This window comes from Pelodiscus sinensis, chromosome 7 (assembly GCF_052426305.1).
Source record: "Pelodiscus sinensis isolate ZL-2025 chromosome 7, ASM5242630v1, whole genome shotgun sequence".
NCBI classification, from domain to species: Eukaryota; Metazoa; Chordata; order Testudines; family Trionychidae; genus Pelodiscus; species Pelodiscus sinensis.
Genome location: NC_143058.1, coordinates 56,836,794 through 56,857,822, shown reverse-complemented (window position 1 = coordinate 56,857,822; position 21,029 = coordinate 56,836,794). Strand labels below are relative to the sequence as shown.

At 45.7% G+C, this 21,029-nt stretch overlaps 1 long non-coding RNA gene across 1 annotated transcript in view; it reads left to right on the top strand.

Annotated features, from left to right (window-relative positions):
• Nucleotides 1–14,195: 14,195 nt before the first annotated feature.
• LOC142830211 (uncharacterized) overlaps nt 14,196–21,029 on the top strand; it is a 30,562-nt gene continuing 23,728 nt past the window's right edge. Inside the window, exon 1 of the long non-coding RNA XR_012905255.2 lies at nt 14,196–14,347. This is a non-coding gene — a long non-coding RNA (uncharacterized LOC142830211). The remainder of the gene's footprint in view (nt 14,348–21,029) is intronic.

Genomic DNA, 21,029 nt, shown 5'->3' with positions numbered 1-21,029 from the left:
TTATTTGCCCTGCAGAAAGCAGGCATGGACCCCAACTTTGGAGCTTCCGGACTGTTGAGGGGTCCTGCCCCTCGACAGCTACCATGGTGATGAGAGTCCCTATTGATTTATAGACATGCTCTCCTCCTTTCTTGCTTGCTTGGGCTAGGTAAGCATGTAGCTCTACCAAAGATGTAACGTCTAATGAATACTCTTTGTCTATAACTGTATGTTATCTTCCTCCCCTCCCTCTTTCCCACCTATTCTGAAACATATTCAGGGTCACAGCCCCTTTTTGTCCCCCTTGTAAGCTACTGGTTCAAGAAGTTTGTAATGTAAAACTTACTGCTTACAGCTTTTTAGCTGAAGCAAGCAACAGGGGCTGGTATAATTATATTCATCACATGGTTATGGTGTTCACATTACTAAATTAGGGCTTAAGGGAGGATGTAGGAGATAAGTGCATTTACATACTAACGAAGATAAAAAGGTGAACCTCTGGTTAATTTGTTGCTCACTTAGACCCGGGCTTTGGAGGTCCACAACGGAACGAGTATCTGCAATGAAGAATACTTTGACCCCATCTGCCTCTGGGTCACCTGTTCTTTTCTAACAGTTTTCCTTCCATGTCTGTGGTAGATGCACCCCTTGCAGAAGGGAGAAGGGAGAGTTTGAATGCACTCCAATATGGGACTGGCCAAAACTTTCTTGAACAATTTCAAGAAGCTTTACATTTTGGTTTCATTCTGCATCAGAACAAAAACAAGACCAGGTTCAAATGCTTGTTGCTCTGCATCAAGTATAAATAACTCGATTTCCTGCCTCTCTCACACCCTAGCCGTACACCCTAACACAGGGGTGGGCAATACTTTTTTGCCAGGGGCCACTTCTGAAATTTTTGAAGTGGCCTTGGGCTGCACTGGAAGGGGCAGGGCCTCAAGCAGAAAGAGCGAGGCCAGGATACTTCCCTGCTTCCTCACGCAGAGACTGTGACCCAGAGACCTTCCCCCAGAGGGTCCCGCTAGGCGCCCATGCCCCTGGAAGTGGGAGGAGACTTCACACATTCCCCAGGCCAATCAGAGCTTGGGGGTGGGGAGCACACAAAGTCTCCTTCCACCTTGCCAGGAGTGCGTGGCACTTCTAAGTGCCATGTGCTCCTTGCAGAGTGGGGGCAGGGTGGAGGAAACTTTGCACACTTCCCCACCCCTAGGCCAATCAGGGCAGGGGAGTGGCAGGGCCTCTGCAGGCTGGATTAACCCACTTGGTGGGCCGTATCTGGCCTGTGGAGGCCCTTTTCCCACCCCTGCCCTAACAACTAGGCAATGGGCTGTTCTGGAGAGAGACAAAGACCTTCCTTTTTTCCCTTCCCCCACAGAAATTCCATCCTGGGGCTTGAGAAACCGTTTCGGTTAATCTGCATGTTCTGACAAAAAATATTTCAACTACTGTCCAGCTCTGTTCACCTAGCCAATGCGTCGCTATGCGGAAGGAAAGAGGGTGACAGGAAAAGCTGGACCTATCATAAGTTCAATTTTCAAACTAGGCATTGTTTTAGGTTTTTTTCCTCTTTGTACTGCCACCGGAACTGACTCTCAAGTAAGAAGGAGGATCAAAAATTAACAACTTCATATCTCTGCCCTTTCCTGTGGGACATCTCACAGGAAGGAGTTAGGCTGCCTGGCTCTAAGGTTAGCACAAGTGTCAGTCTTGGCACTTCCTTCTCTGCAGGGGTTTCATAACTGAGTGATGTGTGTCAAATTTGCCTTACCACAGTCTGATACATGCAACTTCCATTAGAGTTATGTGTAGTGGATTTGTGTACAACTGGAGGATAATAGAGCTCTTATTTTTTCACCAGAATAGTGACTCTCCAGGGAAATTCCCTGTGTGCTTTACAATTCAACACAGATAAAAATTGACACTTCTGCCTAATGTGTCAAACTTGTAAGCCCGCTTTCAAAATGGCTACAGTCCAGAATTCCAGAACTTCATAGGCATAGTTTAACAAACCAACAGCCATTTGACAGGCCAGCATCTACTTCCCCTGAGGAAGAGGCCATAGTGTTAGAGCAAGCATGAAGCTCCCAAAAGGATTGGCTGGAAGTTGGCTGGAAGTTTTAAGATCAAAGTCTTGGTGACCCAGGAAGCCAGAGAAGTGAGTGAGCAAAGCTGCCTCTGTGCACCCTTTAATCACCAAGATTCTACCCACAGGAAACTTACTGGCAGGATGAAAAATAAGTCATGAGGCACAACAATCTGTAATCCCTGTCCATTAAAGAGTGTGAAACTATCAGGTTAGCTGCTGACTAAAGTCTTCCAAAAAGGTATTGGCCAACTCAAACCGCGACAGACAGGATGGTATCAGTTTGGTCCCGGATATGTGGGTTTGTGTCGCTGCATACTTCATTCGGGGCTGAGTTGACAGGATATGTGGCAGTAAGCCCTTGTGTATCTGCAAATACAATCAGACCAGGAGTTCTAGAGTGTTATCTATATAGGGATTTTTTTTTTTAAGTGTAGGTAGGCAAATACACACACATTCTCAGCTTGCAGTTCAGTCGTTTCCTGTGTCATTTTAGGTAAATCACTTGAAAAGGCAGAGCCTGACTCTGATATTTACTTACACTGGGGTGAATCAAGAGATCAAAATTGCACCTTCAATGTTACAGGCTTGGTCTAAGCTAGAAAACTGGCATCTTAACTACATAGTGCAGGGATGTGAAAAAGCCACCCCCCTGAGCAGGACTGTTAATCTGACCTAACTTCAAGTATAAACAGTGCTAGATTGATAGAAAAGGTGGCTTACCTATGCTGAAGCACTACAGTTGTGCCTTTGTAACTTTTTAAAGTGTAGACATACCCTCTGTTCCCTATCTATAAAATAAAGATAGATTTTCTCCTTCTCTTGTCTTGTCTATTTAGTGCTAGGACAGACATGCTGTTACTACACATGCACAGTCCCAGTCCCAGTTGGAGGCCTCTAAGGGCACGTCTACACTACAGCGTTATTTCAATACTAGCCAACTAGCCCATCCTAAAACGGGATTTTCAGGGCTCTCCTCTACATTGGTCTTCTCTCCTGAGCCTCCTGTCTCTCGCTCCGTCTCTCTCCTCCTCCTCCTGCCTCCCTCCCCCTCTCTCAGCTCTCCTCTGCCTCCTGCCTCTCTCTCTGTCTCTCTCTTTCTCTTCTCCTCCCCCTCCTGCCTCTCACTCAGGGGACCGCGGAGTCTAAATGGCCGTTTGGGCTCCGCACTCCCTGTGCTGCATGGGGAGCATGGAGCCCAAACGGTCGCTTGCACCACTTGCTCCCACATGGCGGCCTGGCTGAGCAGTGCAGAAGTCGGCTGAGCGCCATGGCAGGAGGCGAAGGGGGGCGGGGCAGTGATATTCACAGCCAGGGAGCGGGGCCTGGAGCCGCTGTCACGCCACATGTCACCACCCCACCCCGCTTCCCCTCCCGCCGTGGCACTTGGCTGACTTCCGCACTGCTCAGCCAGGCTGCCGCGGGGGAGCAAACAAGCCATTTTGGCCCCACACTACCCATGCAGTCGGGCCGCCCAGAGGGAACAGCCAGAATTTCAGGCAACAGCGCCCCCCCCCCACAGGGAACAGACAGCATTTTGGCGTTACAGACTCTCAGACACTGGGCTATGACGTCAAAACTAGCCAATTAGCCCATCATAAGACGGGATTTTCAGGTCTCTCCTCCACGTCAGTCTTCTCTCCTGAACCTCCGGTCTCTTTCTCTCTCTCTCTCTCTCTCTCTCTCTCTCCTCCTCCTACTGCCTCCCCCACTCTCTCTCTCTCTCAGCTCTCCTCCGCCTCCTGCCTCTCTCTCTGTCTCTCTCTTTCACTTCTCCTCCCCCTCCTGCCTTTCACTCGGGGGACCATGGAGCCCAAATGGCCTTTTGGGCTCCACTCCCCGTGCTGCTTGGGGGGCGCGGAGCCCACGCGGCGGCCTGGCTGAGCGGCACAGAAGTCAGCCGAGCTCCACAGCGGGAGGTGAAGGAGGGCAGAGCGGTGACATTCACGGCTAGGGGGCGGGGCCTGGAGCCACTGTCACGCCGCACGTCACCGCCCTGCCCCCCTTCGCCTCCCACCATGGCATTCGGCTGACTTCTGCGCCACTCAGCCGGGCCGCCACGGGGGAGCAAGCGGCGCAAGCGGCCGTTTGGGCTCCACATTCCCCATGCAGCATGGGCTGCCCAGAGGGAACAGCCAGCATTTCAGCATTACAGACTCACAGACACTGGGCTACTATATATATGACTAGCCAATTAGCCCGTCATAAGATGGGATTTTCAGGACTCTCCTCCATGTCGGTCTTTTCTCCTGAGCCTCCAGTCTCTCGCTCCGTCTCTCTTTCTCTCTCTCTCCTCCTACTGCCTCCCCCTCTCTCTCTCAGCTCTCCTCCACCTCCTGCCTATCTCTCCATCTCTCTCTTTCTCTTCTCCCTGTCCTGCCTCTCACTCTCTGTCCGCTCTCCTCTGCCTCCGTCAGGAATGAACACTCGTCCAGGCCCCACCCCCTGGCTGTGTATGTCACCGCCCTGTCCCCCTTCGCCTCCCACCGTGGCGCTCGGCTGACTTCTGCGCTGCTCAGCCAGGCTTTTGCAGGGGAGCAAGCAGAGCAAGCGGCCATTTGGGCTCCCCCGGCTGGGTGGTGCAGAAGTCAGCCGAGCACCATGGCGGGAGGCGAAGGAGGAAGTGAAGGGGGGGCGGGGCAGTGACATACATGGCCAGGCCCTGCCCCCTGGCCGTGTATGTCACCGCCCCGCCCCCTTGCCCTCCTGCCATGGCGCTTGGCTGACTTCTGCACCGCTCAGCTGGGCCACCGCAGGGGAGCTGTATGGCGGTGCTGCATGGGGACCGTGGCTCCCAAACGGCCACTTGCACTGCTTGCTCCCCACGGCGGCCTGGCTGAGCGGCGCAGAAGTCAGCCGAGCGCCAAGGTGGGAGGTGAAGAACGTGACTCAGGCAACAGCGCCGCCCAGAGGGAACAGCCAGGGAGGCAACAGCGCTGCCCAGAGGGAACAGCCAGCATTTCGGCATTACAGACTCTCAGACACTGGGCTACTATATATATGATAAGTTATTTTGGAATAATAACTCCCGAAATAACTATTTAGAAATAACTTGCTTGCTGTGTGGACACTTGCCTGGTTATTTCTAAATAATGTGAATTATTTTGAAATAACTCTGCAGTGTAGACATGCCATAAGTGCTAAGCTAATACACATAATTAAGAAGACACATATTAAAACCCATGTTGTCTAGGCTATAATTTCAAAAACTGTATAAAACATTGGAACGCCATATAAAAGCCTTCACATAGCTTATAGCTGTATGAAATTAAACATAGAGTGACCTGGCAGGATGACTTAACCATATAAATAAGGCATACATTTTGAACAATATGAGTGATGACCCACTGCAACAAACTCTCAGGGGAGTTATATTCTCAATGGCTTCAAATCAAGACGGGATGCCTTTTCTGAGAGATGTTTTGGTCAAGCCTAAGTTAATTGAGTTCAATATATGGGCGACTGAGTGAAATTCTGTGGACTATGTCATGCAAGAAGTCAGACTAGATAGTTCCTTCTGGCCTTAAATTACAAGAAATTTTATAGATCCATGATCTACCAAGGCCCAATAGGGGACATCATGTGTGATAAAGGCTTCATATGAGAGAGAACAAGACTATTTTAGGCAGAAAACGTAATATACTGTAGGATAACTGTATAACCTCAGGTCAAGATGATTTCTACTTTAAGTAACTTTCTGTGATAAAAGTAAGGAGACAGACTTGTGTGGAAAAGAAGTAAACTCTGGACTGCAAGTGATGTCCTGAAATAAGGGCTGTTGGAGAAGAATGTTTATTCGAGTCCCAAATTGCATCTGAATATTTTATGAATCTATTCTTTTTTTAAAATCAGGTTTCCCACATCTAACACAAGTTACCTTAAAGGAAGCATCTAAGGTGTTTATATTACTTAAAAACCACAGTTAAAGAGTCTAAACACAGACAAATTCTGGAACTCCTATAAAGAGATGTGTTCAATGTGAAAATCACATTGCTTAACATGAAAGGCACTGATGCCTCAAACATCAAACCAAAGACACTTGTGTGTGGTAATGCTTGCTTGAATTGCAAAATACTTGCACAGAAGGCCAAGGCATACTTTTTGTGCTGGCGTGGCGTCTGCCAACTTCTGACTCGGTGACGCACGAATTTCTCAGAGTGTAGCATGTTTCCTGTCACTTTATTGGCTGAGTTTATCACGAAGCACTGAATAAATTTTCAAAATGAACATTAATGAGGTCTCTTCCAATCCATGATTATATGACTAATGACAACTTCAATAGTGTCTATACTTGCTTGACTTTTCTCTTCACCCCAAACACTTTTCGCCGTGCTGAATATATTGCTGACTAGCATGTCATGAGTTTTTTCCTCTGGAAAGAGGGAACAATTCTGTTTGGCATAGTAATGTGTGTTCAAAACATTTGATAAAACAAAACATTTGTTAAAAGGTTTTGACTGATAAACTAGGACACTTGTGGTATCCTGAAAAGCTCATGAGGCAGACACCACATGAGAACCCAGGACTGCGCAGGTGAAACAAACATACTGTCACTTGCAGTGTAAGCTCAGGTTCTGCAAACCTTTCTGTTTGAAGACTATTTTTCATTGTTTCTCCTGCGTACTGTAGTCCAATCCCTCCCCAACTTTTTTTTGAAAAGGCCATTAACCAGCAACAGAGGGACAAAATATTTGGAATTATCTATCCATTTATAAACCTTTGGTCAGACTATTTTGTTTGAAAGGGTGCTCAGTCAAAAACTAGTTATTTAAAAAACTAATCTGTTTGTGAAGATTCAAACAGTTGGCTTCTATTTACTGTGCACTCATGTTACTGATTAATGCTGCAGAAGAAATATTAATGTGAGCCCATGATTATCAGCAGCCTGGTGTCTAGATTATTCCCACACACATATGGCATTTCTCACTAGTGATAAGTTATGGAGTCTTCTACTGAGTAATGGGAGTGGCTAGAAAGGGGAGGCAAGAACCTTATTCCTTGTATCCTCTGGAACTGGTGATGGTTGAGCTGGGAGAGAACTGAGGCATTTGATACAGTTCCACATGGGAAATTATAAGTGAAATTGTAGAAGATGGAGATTAATAGAAGAGCCATAGGTGGAAAAGAAACTGGTAAAGAGACTACTACAGGTCATGCTGACAGGTGAGCTGTCTCTGACGCTGTGTCTAGACTACACCCCTCTGTCGGCAGAGGGATGTAAATGAGGCACTTTGAAAGTGCAAATGAAGCAGGGATTTAAATATCCTGTGCTTCATTTACATAATTGCATTATAGTGCTTTTTCAAAAAAGCGCCATTTTGAAAGTAAAACCGTGATCTAGATGCTGTTCCTTTGAAAATGGTACGTTTTTTCAAAAGATTCTTTGGAGTACAGGATCTTTTGAAAAAACATGCTGTTTTCGGAAGAACCGCATCTAGACAGCAGTTTTACTTTCAAAATGGCGCTTTTTTGAAAAAACGCCATAACGTGATTATACAAATGAAGCGTGGGATATTTAAATCCCTGCTTCATTTGCTTTTTCAAAGTGCCTCACTTACATCCCTCTGCCGACAGAGAGATGTAATCTAGATGTAGCCTTAGAGGAAGTATAGTAAGAATGGTTTTTGTTCCTGTATATTGCCTAGAGAGGCTGTGGAATCTCCATCACTGGAGATATTTAACAGCAGGTTAGACAGACATCTATCAGGGATGGTCTAGATGGTGCTTGGTCCTACCATGACCTCTCAAGGTCCCTTCCAGTGCTAGTGTTCTATGATTCTATGAGACTGGGAAGGATTTGGGAATAAGTCAAGAATATAAGCACATAAGAACAGGCATATTGGGTCAGACCAACAGTCCATCCAGCCCAGTATCCTGTCTGCCGACAGTGGCCAGTGCCAGAAGTCCCAGAGGGAGAGAACACAATAGGTAATCCTGACGTATTTTCCTCCCGTCACCCACCTCCAGAGAAACTGAGGCCATGGACACCATTCTTACCCATCCTGGATAATAGCCATTCATGGATCTAACCTCCATGAATCTATCCAGCTCTTTTTTGAACCCTGTTAAAGGTCTAGGCTTCACTGCATCCTCTGGCAAGGAGTTCCACAGGTTGACTGTGCACTGAGTGAAGAAAAACTTCGTTTTGTTTATTTTAAACCTGCTGCCTATTAATTTCATTTGGTGACCCCTAGTTCTTATATTGTGGGAACAAGTATATATCTTTTCCTTATTCACTTTTTCCATGCCAGTCATGATTTTATAGACCTCTGTCATATCCCCCCTTAGTCTCCTCTTTTCTAAGCTGAAAAATCCAAGGCTTTTTAATCTCTTTTCATATGGGACTGTGGAGGCAGGAAAAGGGAATAAGGGAATTTGTGTGCAGCCATCTTGGTCTTGTTAGCAAGAGAGCAAGAGACTGAAGGTATAAACCAGCAATGCACCAACACTACCAGATTGGCTAATCAAATTGGTAAACACCTAATTCGGCAATGGGGCTTAGCAGATACCATCGCAGGCTGGTTTGGGCCTGGAAACTCTGTCAGCAACACTTATGTCATAGCCCAGAAATTGTATAGGATCCAGGTTGGTAGATGCAGTAATATCTAGTGCCTGTAAAGGCCTAGACACCAGCCAAGCTAATCAATTGATCCTAAATAGTTTGAAGGATCTGTCTCTGTGTTCACTTCATTAGACACAACCAGATATTTGGACCAGCGACTAATTGGATTGCTAATTAATGAAACTAAATTAAAGGTATTAGAAGAGTAATGTTGGAGGATAGCTTTGACCACCCAGCCCTAATGGTGGTGAGTCCCCATCTCCCGCGTGCCTATCCATGAGAGTGGGGAAGTAGAGAATCCATGAGGACCCAAAGGCCCACCTGGACAGGCCATAGTATAACCGTTTGTTTTTGGCCCCTCTGGGGATTCCTCACTCACAGTGATCAGAATGGTAACCTCCCTGCCTGTACCAAAGCAGGGGCATATAGATAGAGTCGAGGGCATTGCTAATTCTAAAGATGTGGTGTTGTACCAAATAAAAGCAAGCAGGATCTTATGAGGGGGATAAGGCAAAAAGCCACATTTATTGTAAAGATAATAATAAAAAATAAAGAAAAGATAGAAGCAAACAACGTTGTTTAACTACTTATTCCTATCACTACTTAACCCTTATACACTTGTGTGTATATATATATATATATATATATATATATATATATATATATATATATATATATATATATATATATATATAACCATTCATTCATACATCCATTCATTCAAGTTCTGTGTATAGTTACCAGCCTGGAAGTTGCTTGTGACAGAATACTGGCCAGGTATTCTGTACACAAGTGATGGTAGTGGGGAGCGAAGTCCTGATCAGGTGCACATCTGAAGCTCCTGGTAGGCTGGCAGCAGAACCTTGGACTCTGATTCCATAGTTTTTTAGTCCAGTTCTTATAGGAATTTCTTCCTATGCCAGTCTATGGAAATTGCTGTATCATGCTGATGTCTCCAGGGTGGCTGCCAGGTGCTCATCAGTGATCTCATCGGGTGGACCTCCAGTTTCTCCACTTGACACCTTTTGGTTGCACTGGCACCTGACGCCTTCTTCAGCCCTTTGTTGCTGTATTCTCAGGCTGGCACCTCTCAGAACCATTCACTCATCATCCAAGCACTCTCTCTCTCTTACATACATTCCTTAATGTTTCCCATACAATGTTTTTGTATAATAATAACTTTACATATATCAGAGTTGTAGTTACAAAAAGTTTCTGGGTGGTATTGCTTAAAACATTCTCTGAGTGCTGAATAAAGTTACAATGTTTTAAAGAGAACAGGCCTCAATTAAGTAACAATGGCCTTAGTCAATTACAGGGCTTGGCTCCCATAGCAGAGTTAGTGGCTTGACAATGCATTGTTACAATGTATCTCTGCAATGTCAATTTCAAGCAGCCCCTTGCACAAGCTTGAGTATGCCCTGGAGCGCAGGGGGGGGGGGGGGGGTTGTTTCTGGCTACATAGGATTATATTCTTAACAGTTAGGATTATATTTTTAACAGTTCTAAGTTACATTACCTAATACATTATATTCTAAAGGGGCAATAATAATAATAAATCTAAACATTTAACAATCTTAACTAATAATAATAATAAGAATTAATAATAAATCTAAACACTAAGTTGTGGGGAACAAATTATGGGGAGTCACTTCCATTTGGGGGAATCATTTTCAATACATTAATATGTTATCCCCACAGTGGGAGCCTCCCTATACCCAGGGATTGTTGTACCCACTTTGATAAGGACATTTTATGTACCTGCGCATCTAACATCATGACGAATCTGCCTAGGTTTGATGTGGTTGTCATAGAAAAACAAATGAACATCGAGCTGGTCCAAATAAACGGTACCTACTGGTGTTTGACTACCCAGATAGACCGCTCCACTGAACTAAATGGAAGGTCCTGCTCCTCTACATATCCATCTGTATGCAAAACAGCCCCTCACCAGGCGATCCTGACCATTGATGGAATGTGGCTCTATCGCACTTCGGCAGTGATAAGTAACCTAACATGAGATCCTGAGTGGCACAGCAGAAGTAAGTACCTAGAGGAGGGTTTACTGGCCCTGGATTTGAATAGTGTTTGCCAAATTATGTGGGGAGTTTTGATTTTAACATTTATAATAATGCTGGTGCTGTACCGGCACTTCCAAGGTAAATTAAAAAAAACCCTGAAACTATTGTATTTAACCTGGTGGGTTAAGGAGAACCCCAAAGTCAAGAGAAAGGAACTATAGGAGTAAACTGAGGCAGTCCATGGTATCTTGCTGAGAACTGACAACTCAAATCATTAGGCCAGCCCAGGGAAGCATATAGTACAGCAGTTACTGGGACCCTGGTTCCCCTGGCCACTACATTCCAAAAGGGCCTCACTTTGATAAGGCCAGTACCAAACAACCGTGCTGGATTGTTTTTATGGTTTGTTTTATTCCTAGGAAATAAGCTTGGTTCCAAAGGAGCCAGCTGGCTTTTAGCTCAAAGAATAGAGACTCTTATGTCCATCAGCGAAAGACGGCTCTAGAAAGACCTTTACCAAGTTTTGCTAACCACCAACACCTCTGGGAAGTGCCAAGGACTGAGTTAGCCAATGCTTCTCACTGCAAAAAGATCCCTCCATCTCGAAATGATCCCGACTGCTGATAAGCCTCTCTCTCCTTCTGGACCTGCTTTCCTACCTGCTGGTCACCAGAAGAACCAAAATATTACAGGGTGATGTGCTGGTAACCTCTCCCCTGCATGATGCTGAACCACAACTGTTTCAAGAAAAAAAAGAGGAAAAGTCCACTCCTCTGACACCGCCAAAGCCCAAAGATTTCTGACTACAAAAGGACATTAAGAACTGACCTTGGTGAAAGAAGTGAAGTATTGTATATTGCCAAGGAGAAACTTGTGGGAGTGGTTTGGGTTTCTCCCTCTGATCTGGACTCTGTACTTATGGATGGGTACCATCAGTATGTACTTGCCCTCCCTAATTGGTTTTTAGATGCAATTAATCCTTAAGTTTCAAATATCCTTTAATTGGATTACCTTAGTACCCGACCGATTCCAAAATCTGCTTTCACTCTTACCAGAGATTCAAAGAAATCTCTGAATATCCATTTAATCCATAGCACATTCTCTCTGGTGTACTAATTATGATATGTTGTGTTATGTTATTAAAATTATAGAACAGCCCCATCATAGAATTATATTGGGGATATTAATGATTATATTGCTTTTGCTTATTAAAGCTTCCATATTTGATTGTTGTTGTAAAAGATGTAGTAATAGAAATAGCTTTTATGTTTGTACTAATTATGTAATGTTTAACGAAAATAAAGGTTTAGAAAGGTAGTTGTGCTGTAAGCACAAAGGGGGGACTGTGGAGGCAGGAAAAGGGAATAAGGGAATTTGTGTGCAGCTATCTTGGTCTTGTTAGCAAGAGAGCAAGAGTCAGGCTAAGTCTGTGGCCTGACAACATGAGATCCGTAATTAGATGCTGCCTTTGCCTCTCACCTCCACATGGAGATAAGGATAGAATGCTGACTCTGGCAGGGACCTTGAGATAAGGAGCATCTGGGTGGAACTAAAATAACTGTTAGCCATTGGTGTTTGTAATGGGAAGGAGACTAATTGTTATTATTATATCTATTGGACAGTATATAAGCTGCTTCATAATTGCTTGTATTCGAAGATATGCCTGGGGGGGAGGGACTCCTCCCCCCTCCCTGTCCAAAGCAATTTTTCCCTTGTTGCAGCTCATAATAAAACTGCCTCTGGCTACTTGTTGCTTACAAACCAGAGTGAGGACAATGTTTTCTTCCACAGGACCCATGATAAGACATGAGAATGTCATAAGAAGATATGAGAAGACATTAGGAGAGGGGTTGCTGAGTGGGAGAGCTTTCTCCGGTGAATTTTGTAGTGTTGCTGCTGGTTGTGAGAGAGCTGGGCATTGCTGGAAGAAGCATCCTGCAGCAGGTTGACAAGGGTGGATTTCTGAATAGATGAAAACCTGGGTGTATTTGGATTAGTTGGGGATCCTGTCCCATTTACACAGCCAAACACTGTCTCCATTCAGTTCAGCCTCCAACTTTGTCTCACTCTTCAGTCTTGACCACTTCTTTAGCACCTGACCCCATTCTATCCAACAACAATCCTCTTCCCCTTTAGCCTCTCTTCTCATTTACACCATTTCTCCTTGACCCTCTCTAGCTATCTTCCCCTGGCTAGCACAAGTCCAGCCAAAGGAGCAGAGAGCAAGAAAGGAGGTATGGAAGCACCTTGACTGCTTTTGTATCCAGCAGCACCTTGTACTGGACATGGGAGGACTTGCTCCCAGGAAAATCTGCACAGGCTCTGTTGGATGCATGGGGATCTAGTTGGACTGCAGGGATTGGGGGCAATCTTGGGAGATTTCAAGAATGATCTGGAGCTTGGTTTCCATGTTTCCAGTGTGGGCAGTGATTCAAGCCCGGAACAGACAACAAGTCAAACGGGGAAGAGCCAGAAATGAATCTGCCCTGGCAGAAATTACCATGCAGCTCTGTGCATCTCCGTTCTGTAACAAGGCCTGCTGATTGCTGGGATGGGTGCCCTATGGCCGAGTGTGGTAACAGTGATTGCTGCACAAAAGCAAAGTCAGAGCAGCTTTAGTTACCTGTTACTTGGTTGATGATTGTATATTTTAGGCCTAGATCAGGGGTGGGGAACCTCAAGCCCTTGAACACCTGACCAGGATAGTGACCTGACCTGACCAGGACAGCGATAGTGACTATGAAATGCTAAGGGAGATTAGAGAGGCTATCAAAATAAAAATATCAAAATAAAGAACTGTATAATAATGGGGAATTTCAATTATCCCCATACTCACTGGGTACATGTCACCTCAGGACGAAATGCAGAGATCAAATTTCTCTATATCGTAAACAACTGCTTCTTGGAGCAGCTGGTACAGGAACCCACAAGGGGAGAGGCAATTCTCAATTTAGTCCTGAGTGGAGTGCAGAATCTGGTCCAAGAGGTAAAATGTAATAACAGGACCACTTGGAAATAGTGACCATAATATAATAAAATGTAACATACCTGTGGTGAGAAGAACACCTCAGCAGCCCAACACTGAGGCATTTAATTTCAGAAAGGGGAACTATGCAAAAATGAGTAGGTTGGTTAAAAAGCTACAGTGACTAAAGTAAAATCCCTGCAAGCTGCATGGATACTTTTCAAAGACACCATAAAAGAGGCCCAACTTAAATGTATACCCCCCAAAAAAACACAGTAAAAGAACTAAAAAAGAGCCACCATGGCTTAACAACCACATAAAAGAAGCATTGAGAGATAAAAAGGCATCTTTTAAAAAGTGGAAGTCAAATTCTAGTGAGGAAAATAGAAAAGAGCATAAATACTACCTGTGACAGGGTGAGGCAGCCCCGCACTGAACCTGCAGGGCCCAGCCAGGGTTACCTGGCTGCAGAGGCCCCTCCCCCACAGCCCTACCGAGCATGCCCAGGCTGCAGCAGGGCTATAAAAGCCTGGGCCAGGACTCAGTCTGGGGAGACAGCTGAAGGAGAAGGACTGGAGAAGGGAGCTTGCCCTCAGCGGTTGCCAGGGACTCCAGGAGAGGCCGGAAGGAAGGTGGAGGCGAGTTGGTGCCACCCGGAAACTGCCGGCCGAAAGGACGCTGGCCTGGAGATTGCAGCTAGCTGGGCAAGTCCAGGGGAAGAAAGCCCGGGGGTCCAGGTAGGAAGTGGCCCAGAGCAGGAGCCAGAGCCGCCCCTCCTGGCCTGAGAACCTTGGCGTGTTTCAGCTGGATGGCCCTGCTGAGGGAGTGACCCGGTACCTGGTTGCTCACAGGGCCCTGGGCTGGGACCTGGTGGAGTAGGGTGGGCCTGGGTCCCCCTACCTGGGGTGCATCCCTGCTACAATGATAAACTGCTTTGTGGACTTGGCCTTGCTTAAAGGCCCAGTTATAAACTACTGTGTGGACTCAGGCCAGCGGGCCTTAGCCCTGCTTAAAGGGCCAGGTGTATACTACGGTGTGGACTCAGGCCAGAGGGCCTTAACCCTGCTTAAAGGGCTTAAAGGGCCAGTTGTAAACTGTCTTACAAGGGTGTTGGGGACCCAGGTGGGTGGGGCCTGCCACACTGCCAAATTAAGTGTAAAAATGTATTAAGAAAAGCCAAAAAGGAGTTTGAAGAATGGCTAGCCAAAAACTCAAAAGGTAGTAACAAAATGGTTTTTAAGTACATCAGAAGCAGGAAGCCTGCTAAACAACCAGTGGGTCCCCGGGATGATCGAGATACAAAAGGAGCACTTAAAGACGATAAAGTCATTGTGGAAAAACTAAATGAATTCTTTGCTTCAGTCTTCATGGCTGAGGATGTTAGGGAGATTCCCAGACCTGACCCATCGCCTTTGTAGGTGACAAATCTGAGGAACTATCACAGTTTGAAGTGTCATTAGAGGAGGTTTGGAATTAATTGATAAACTTAACAGTAACAAGTCACTGGGACCAGATGGCATTCGCTCAAGAGTTCTGAAAAGACAAATGTGAAATTGCGGAACCATTAACTATGGTTTGTAACCTTTCCTTTAAATCAGCTTCTGTACCCAAATGACTGGAAGATAGCTAATGTAACGCCAATATGTAAAAAGGGCTCTAGAGGCGATCCCGGCAATTACAGACCAGTAAGTCTAACGTCAGTACCAGGCAAATTAGTTGAAACAATAGTAAAGAATACAATTGTCAGACACATAGAAGAACATAATTTGTTAGGCAAAAGTCAACATGGTGACTAAAGGGAAATCATGTCTTACTAATCTATTAGAGTTCTTTGAAGAGGTCAACAAACATGTGGACAAGGGGATCCAGTAGATATACAGGCAGTCCCCGGGTTACATGGATCCGACTTACATCGGATCCCTACTTACAAACGGGGTGAGGCAACCCCGCACTAGCTGCTTTCCCCCAGCAGACCAGGGAGACGCAAAGCTAGCGCCCCCCCCCCCCCCCCCAGCAGACCAGGCAGACGCGGAGCGGCTTTCCTCAGCAGACACCTCAGCTTGAGAATAAAGGACTGAGGGAAGTGAGGTGTGGGAGAATAAAACTGAGCTCTGGAGAAATGTTTGGCTAGAGTTTCCCCTACAATATGTACCAGTTCCGACTTGCGTACAAATTCAACTTAAGAACAAACCTACAGTCCCTATCTTGTACGTAACCCGGGGACTGCCTGTAGTGTACTTTAGATTTCCAGAATGCCTTTGACAAGGTCCCTCACCAAAGGCTCTTACATAAATTAAGTTGCCATGGGATAAGAAGGAAGATCCTTTCATGGATTGAGAACTGGTTAAAAGACAGGAAGCAAAGGGTAGGAATAAATGGTAAATTCTCAGAATGGAGAGAGGTAACTAGAGGTGTTCCCCAAGGGTCAGTCCTAGGACCAATCCTATTCAACTTATTCATAAATGATCTGGAGAAAGGGGTAAACAGGGAGGTGCAAAGTTTGCAGATGATACTAAACTGCTCAAGATAGTTAAGACCAAAGCAGACTGTGAAGAACTTCAAAAAGATCTCACCAAACTAAGTGATTGGGCAACAAAATGGAAAATGAAATTTAATGTGGATAAATGTAAAGTAATGCACATTGGAAAAAATAACCTCAACTATACATACAATATGATATGGGATAATTTAGCTAGAACTAACCAGGAAAGATCTTGGCGTCCTCGTGGATAGTTCTCTGAAGATGTCCACGCAGTGTGCAACAGCAATCAAAAAAGCAAACAGGATGTTAGGAATCATTAAAAAAGGGATAGAGAATAAGATGGAAAATACCTTATTGCTTTTATATAAATCCATGGTATGCCCACATCTTGAATACTGCACACAGATGTGGTCGTCTTATCTCAAAAAAGATATACTGGCATTAGAAAAGGTTCAGAGAAGGAATCAACTAAAATGATTAGGGGTTTGGAATGGGTCCCCTATAAGGAGAGATTAAAGAGACTGGGACTTTTCAGCTTGGAAAAGAGACAACTAAGAGGTGATATGATAGAGATCTATAAAATCATGAGTGGTGTGGAGAAAGTGAATAAGGAAAAGTTATTTACTTGTTCCCATAATATAAGACGTAGGGGTCACCAAATGAAATTAATGGGCAGCAGGTTTAAAACAAATAAAAGGAAGTTCTTCACACAGTCAGCCTGTGGAACTCCTTGCCTGAGGAGGTTGTGAAGGCCAGTACTACAACAGGGCTTAACCTCCATGAATTTATCTAGTTCTTTTTTAAGCCCATTAATGGCTATTAGCCAGGATGGGTAAGGAATGGTGTCCCTATCCTCTGTTTGTCAGAGGGGAGATGGGTGGCAGGAGAGAGATTGCTTGATCATTACCTGTTCGATTCACTCCCTCTGGGGCACCTGGCACTGGCCACTATCGGAAGACAGGATATTGGGCTGGATTGACCTTTGGTGTGACCCAGTATGGCCGCTCTTATGTTCTGAGGCTCAGGGCTCCCTCTGCCCTGGCATTGGTGCAGGGCTGGAGCATACAAAATTTACTAGGCTGGGCCCCTTCCAGGGGAGCATGTGAGCGGAATGTGGCCATGTCAGTGAGGGTTTTAGGCTTGGGGCGGGGGATTGGTTTTTTTCTTGTTTGTTTGGGGTTGTTTTTGCTTCTGACTTGTGTGGTCCCCCGCTGATTTTTCTGTGGGTCAGTGGCCCCCAACCCCCAAAAGTTCCTCACCCCTGGCCTAGATTCACCTAGACTGAAGGGCCTAAATCCTGTTTTTAGTCACCAATTTGATCCACAAAGCTTCTACTCAGCTGCTGCCTACATTTGTAGGCCTATAAATTCACATCACCCAAGTTTTTGCCATAAAAGCTCCATAGGTATCGGTTTCAGCCTCTGGGTATGTGTGCTTCTGCCTTACTCTAGGCATCTGGGTTCCCCTCTCAGCCCCATGTGATCTGCAAATTGGTGGAAGAGTAATTTCTAGACCAAGGATGAACTGTAGATCTAATCTGGACTTCAGTAAACCATTTGATACAGTTCCACATGGGAAATTATTAGTGAAATTGGAGAAGATGGGGATTAATACAAGAGCCATAGGTGGGAAAGAAACTGACTAAAGAGACTACCACAGGTCATGCTGAAAGGTGAATTGTCTTGTTGGAGGAAGCATAGTAGTAGTGGTATTCCTCTAGGATTGATCTTGGGATTAATCTTATTTAACATTTTCTTTCATGACCTTGGCACAAAAAAATGGGACTGTGCTAATAAAATTGGCAGCTGACACAAAGTGGGGAGATTCTCACATTAGTTTCTCCTTCGTATCAGGAGTGACACCACTTCAAGTCCCCTCTCTAAGAAGAAAAGAGATGAACAGGGATCTGTTCCCTCTGAACTAGCACTCTCCCCACAGCTATAGTGCATTCTTATGCGGGGCTCCCTTGTTCCACTTTATTCATTAGTACACAGGGGGTGACTAGCCCAGTGATTATAGCACACAGTTGAGAGGTGGCAAATCCCTATTCACCTCCCTTCTCTTCCTCAATCAGAAAGGGACTTCAACTGAGGGTTGTCTCTCATCCCAGGGCCCTAACTCCTAATCTAAAGGCTATCAGGGAGCTGCTGCTCCTTCCTCTGTTGGTTTGGTTTTTTTCAGAATTGGGTGGTTGCTGAACAGGTCTATTGGCTCAGGGCCCACACTTGACTTGGGCGGCTGAACACTTATGACTTCACCTCAGCTTGTGGCTCGCTGGTGGAGATGGACACCTGGGTGCCCAGCAGCAGCCTTGTGACAGTGACTTTCCAGGTGCTCTTGTGAATCCAGGCCTTCATTCCTGCAGAGATGAAGAGTGAGCATTTTAAGTTAGTGGCTCAGTATCCATTTGCTGAAGGCCCCAGTATTGGTTTGATGCCAGGACTGCAGTGCTCAAGGAATGCATGTCAGGCCACTGTCTCAGCTGCTGAGATAAAGCGATGGTGCAGTGGGCAGGAATGGGAACGAAGAAGATTGATGGCTGTGACCTGGGAAGGTGTAGGTGGAAAGGAACAGGCTCTAAAACATGTGGAAGACAATAGCAGGTTGTAGTGAGAGGGAAAAGGGGCACTGGGGGGGAGGAGGCACAGAGGCTTCAGGGGGATGTTTTCTGGGGTTTGGCTGGTGGTGGCTGCACTTTCATCAGACAAGCCAGCCTGCCATGCACCTCCTCATTGAATATAGGGGAAAGGCAGCAGCAGTGCAATCTTCCCTTGCCAGCTCTGCCAATGGGTCCCATCTCTAATTTTGGAGACAAGAGGTGTTACATTTCCATGTCTGTTTCTACTAGCAGCCCGCAAGCCATTGTTCTCAATCCCATCACCTTCTGGTTTGGCCTCATACATAATCACAGGGTGCATGACAAGCTGGACCCTTACGTTTGCCCCTTCATACCAAGTGTCTCATAGTCTTGTAGAAGTTTACCTTCAGAGGCGTCATTTGCCAATCAAGGTGAAATGTGCATGACACTGTTGAGATGTGTCCCAGGTTCAGAAAAGCAGAAACAAGACAGTTCCTGAGTGACAAAAGACGAATTGATTCCTCGGTGTCAACAAAATTGATTCCAGGTGTCAACAAAATCAAAGGAACTGCTGCTTGGTGAAGCATCCGTTCACTAGCAGGAGGAAAGGTGAGAGTGAGCAATTTGTATCTCTGCAAACGGTCATCTGAGGGTTCCTGTGCATACAGACAGTCTCCAGAACTGATGTTCAAAAAGGAAAAGAGCTGCAAAAGGTAAGAAGAGGATGCAAAGTCTCTCTCTCTTTTCTTTCTGCACAAGACATCTATTACCCCTGGTAGATGAGGAAAGGAGCATTGGAATGGGGAGAGGTCCTGGAGGAAAGGCATCCAGCCAGTGAGACAGCTCCACCACACGGTGGACGAGACCCTTGCTTTGAACTCGTGAAGTTAGGTATTCGATGTTCTGTCTTTTTTTTTTTATTTTCTTGTAACCAAATTGTGACTTCTAAGCCTCTTTACTGTGCATCATTTGAAATCTTTCTGGCATTAAAAAGCTTGGTTTAGCTAAACCAGTGTTTGGACTTAAGTGTTTGGGAACTTCCATGTGAGATAATAGGGTTTGTGCATGTCTTTTGCTATGCTGACCGTGCTGGGAGGCCAGGAGGGCACTGCCTTTGCAGGACAAGCCTGGGGTAGGGTTGCTATTGCCACAAATGGCATCTGGGCAGGACAGTTGGCAACTCTAGTCTGGGAGTAGGAATTTGCTGGTATAGCTCTGCCACAAAACTCATAGTGGCCAGCTAGAGCACTCCTAAAATACAGCTGGGTGAGACTTGTATGCTAGAGGCTGGAGGTGGGCAGACCAGGACTGGTTGCTGTTACAGTGAAATTGTGGAAAAGGAAGCCAGATTGGAGAATTGAGGGGACATAGCTGTTCAGCAGTCTAGATCATCCCCTGGGGAATAGCAGTTTGTAATGCCTCAAAAGTATGAATCATAGTCTTGTAGAAGTTTGCCTGGGAGGCGTCATTTGTGGATCAAGGTGAAATGTACATAGCAACACTGTACATAAAAGAAGATTCTGTGCATGACAGTGCCGAGACGTGTCTAGGAAGGTTTGAACCTATTTTTCATCTTTGAATCTTATTCAAATGTATCAAACATCTGCCCTGCAAATAAAACCTGGTTACTGGTCCTGTGCCATTGCATTCGCAGCAGTGACCTGTGGTTTCCTTGTCATCTTTCACAGTCAATTCGCAGGAAAAAGCACTAGTGCTTACCTTGTGCTGATCATCTTGATACCACATTTTCCTGTTTCACAAACATCGTTTCAGGGTGACTTGGTCTAAAAGTTTAAGCAGCTAAAAAGGAAACAATGTAAGTTGCAATTGTTTTAAGGAACCTAGCTCACCATGCGGACCATCCATTCTAATGGCTGGGCCCTCAATTCAGATGACAGCAGAAGGGCAGGGGAGATAAAGGTTTGGAGGCAGCAGATCCTCACATCTCCTCCCCAACCCTGAAATGAAACTGCTTTGTCCCCATACCCATTCTTATAGGATGCCTGTTTGCTTACTCGGTGAACAATGTGCACAACAATCTCAGGCTCTTAACTGTTCCCCTGTGCCCTCTTCTCAGTGTCTTCGTGAATTTATCTTCCCTTTCCCTGGGTCTCAGGTGGGGAGTTGATACACAGAGAATCTGGGTGACTTTTCCCAAGGTCACACAGGAAATTAGTTTGGCAGAGTGGTAGGTCTCTGTAGTGGGTGGGAATGGCCACCCACTGATCCTGAGGAGGAAGTGCCCCTCCCTGAGCCAGATTGGGCTCACCTGGAGAACTCATCCAGGAGGAAGTCAGGGGGTGGGTCTAGGGATATAAAAGGACTTCCTGCAGGGGGGGGGGGAGAGGGACAAAGCCAG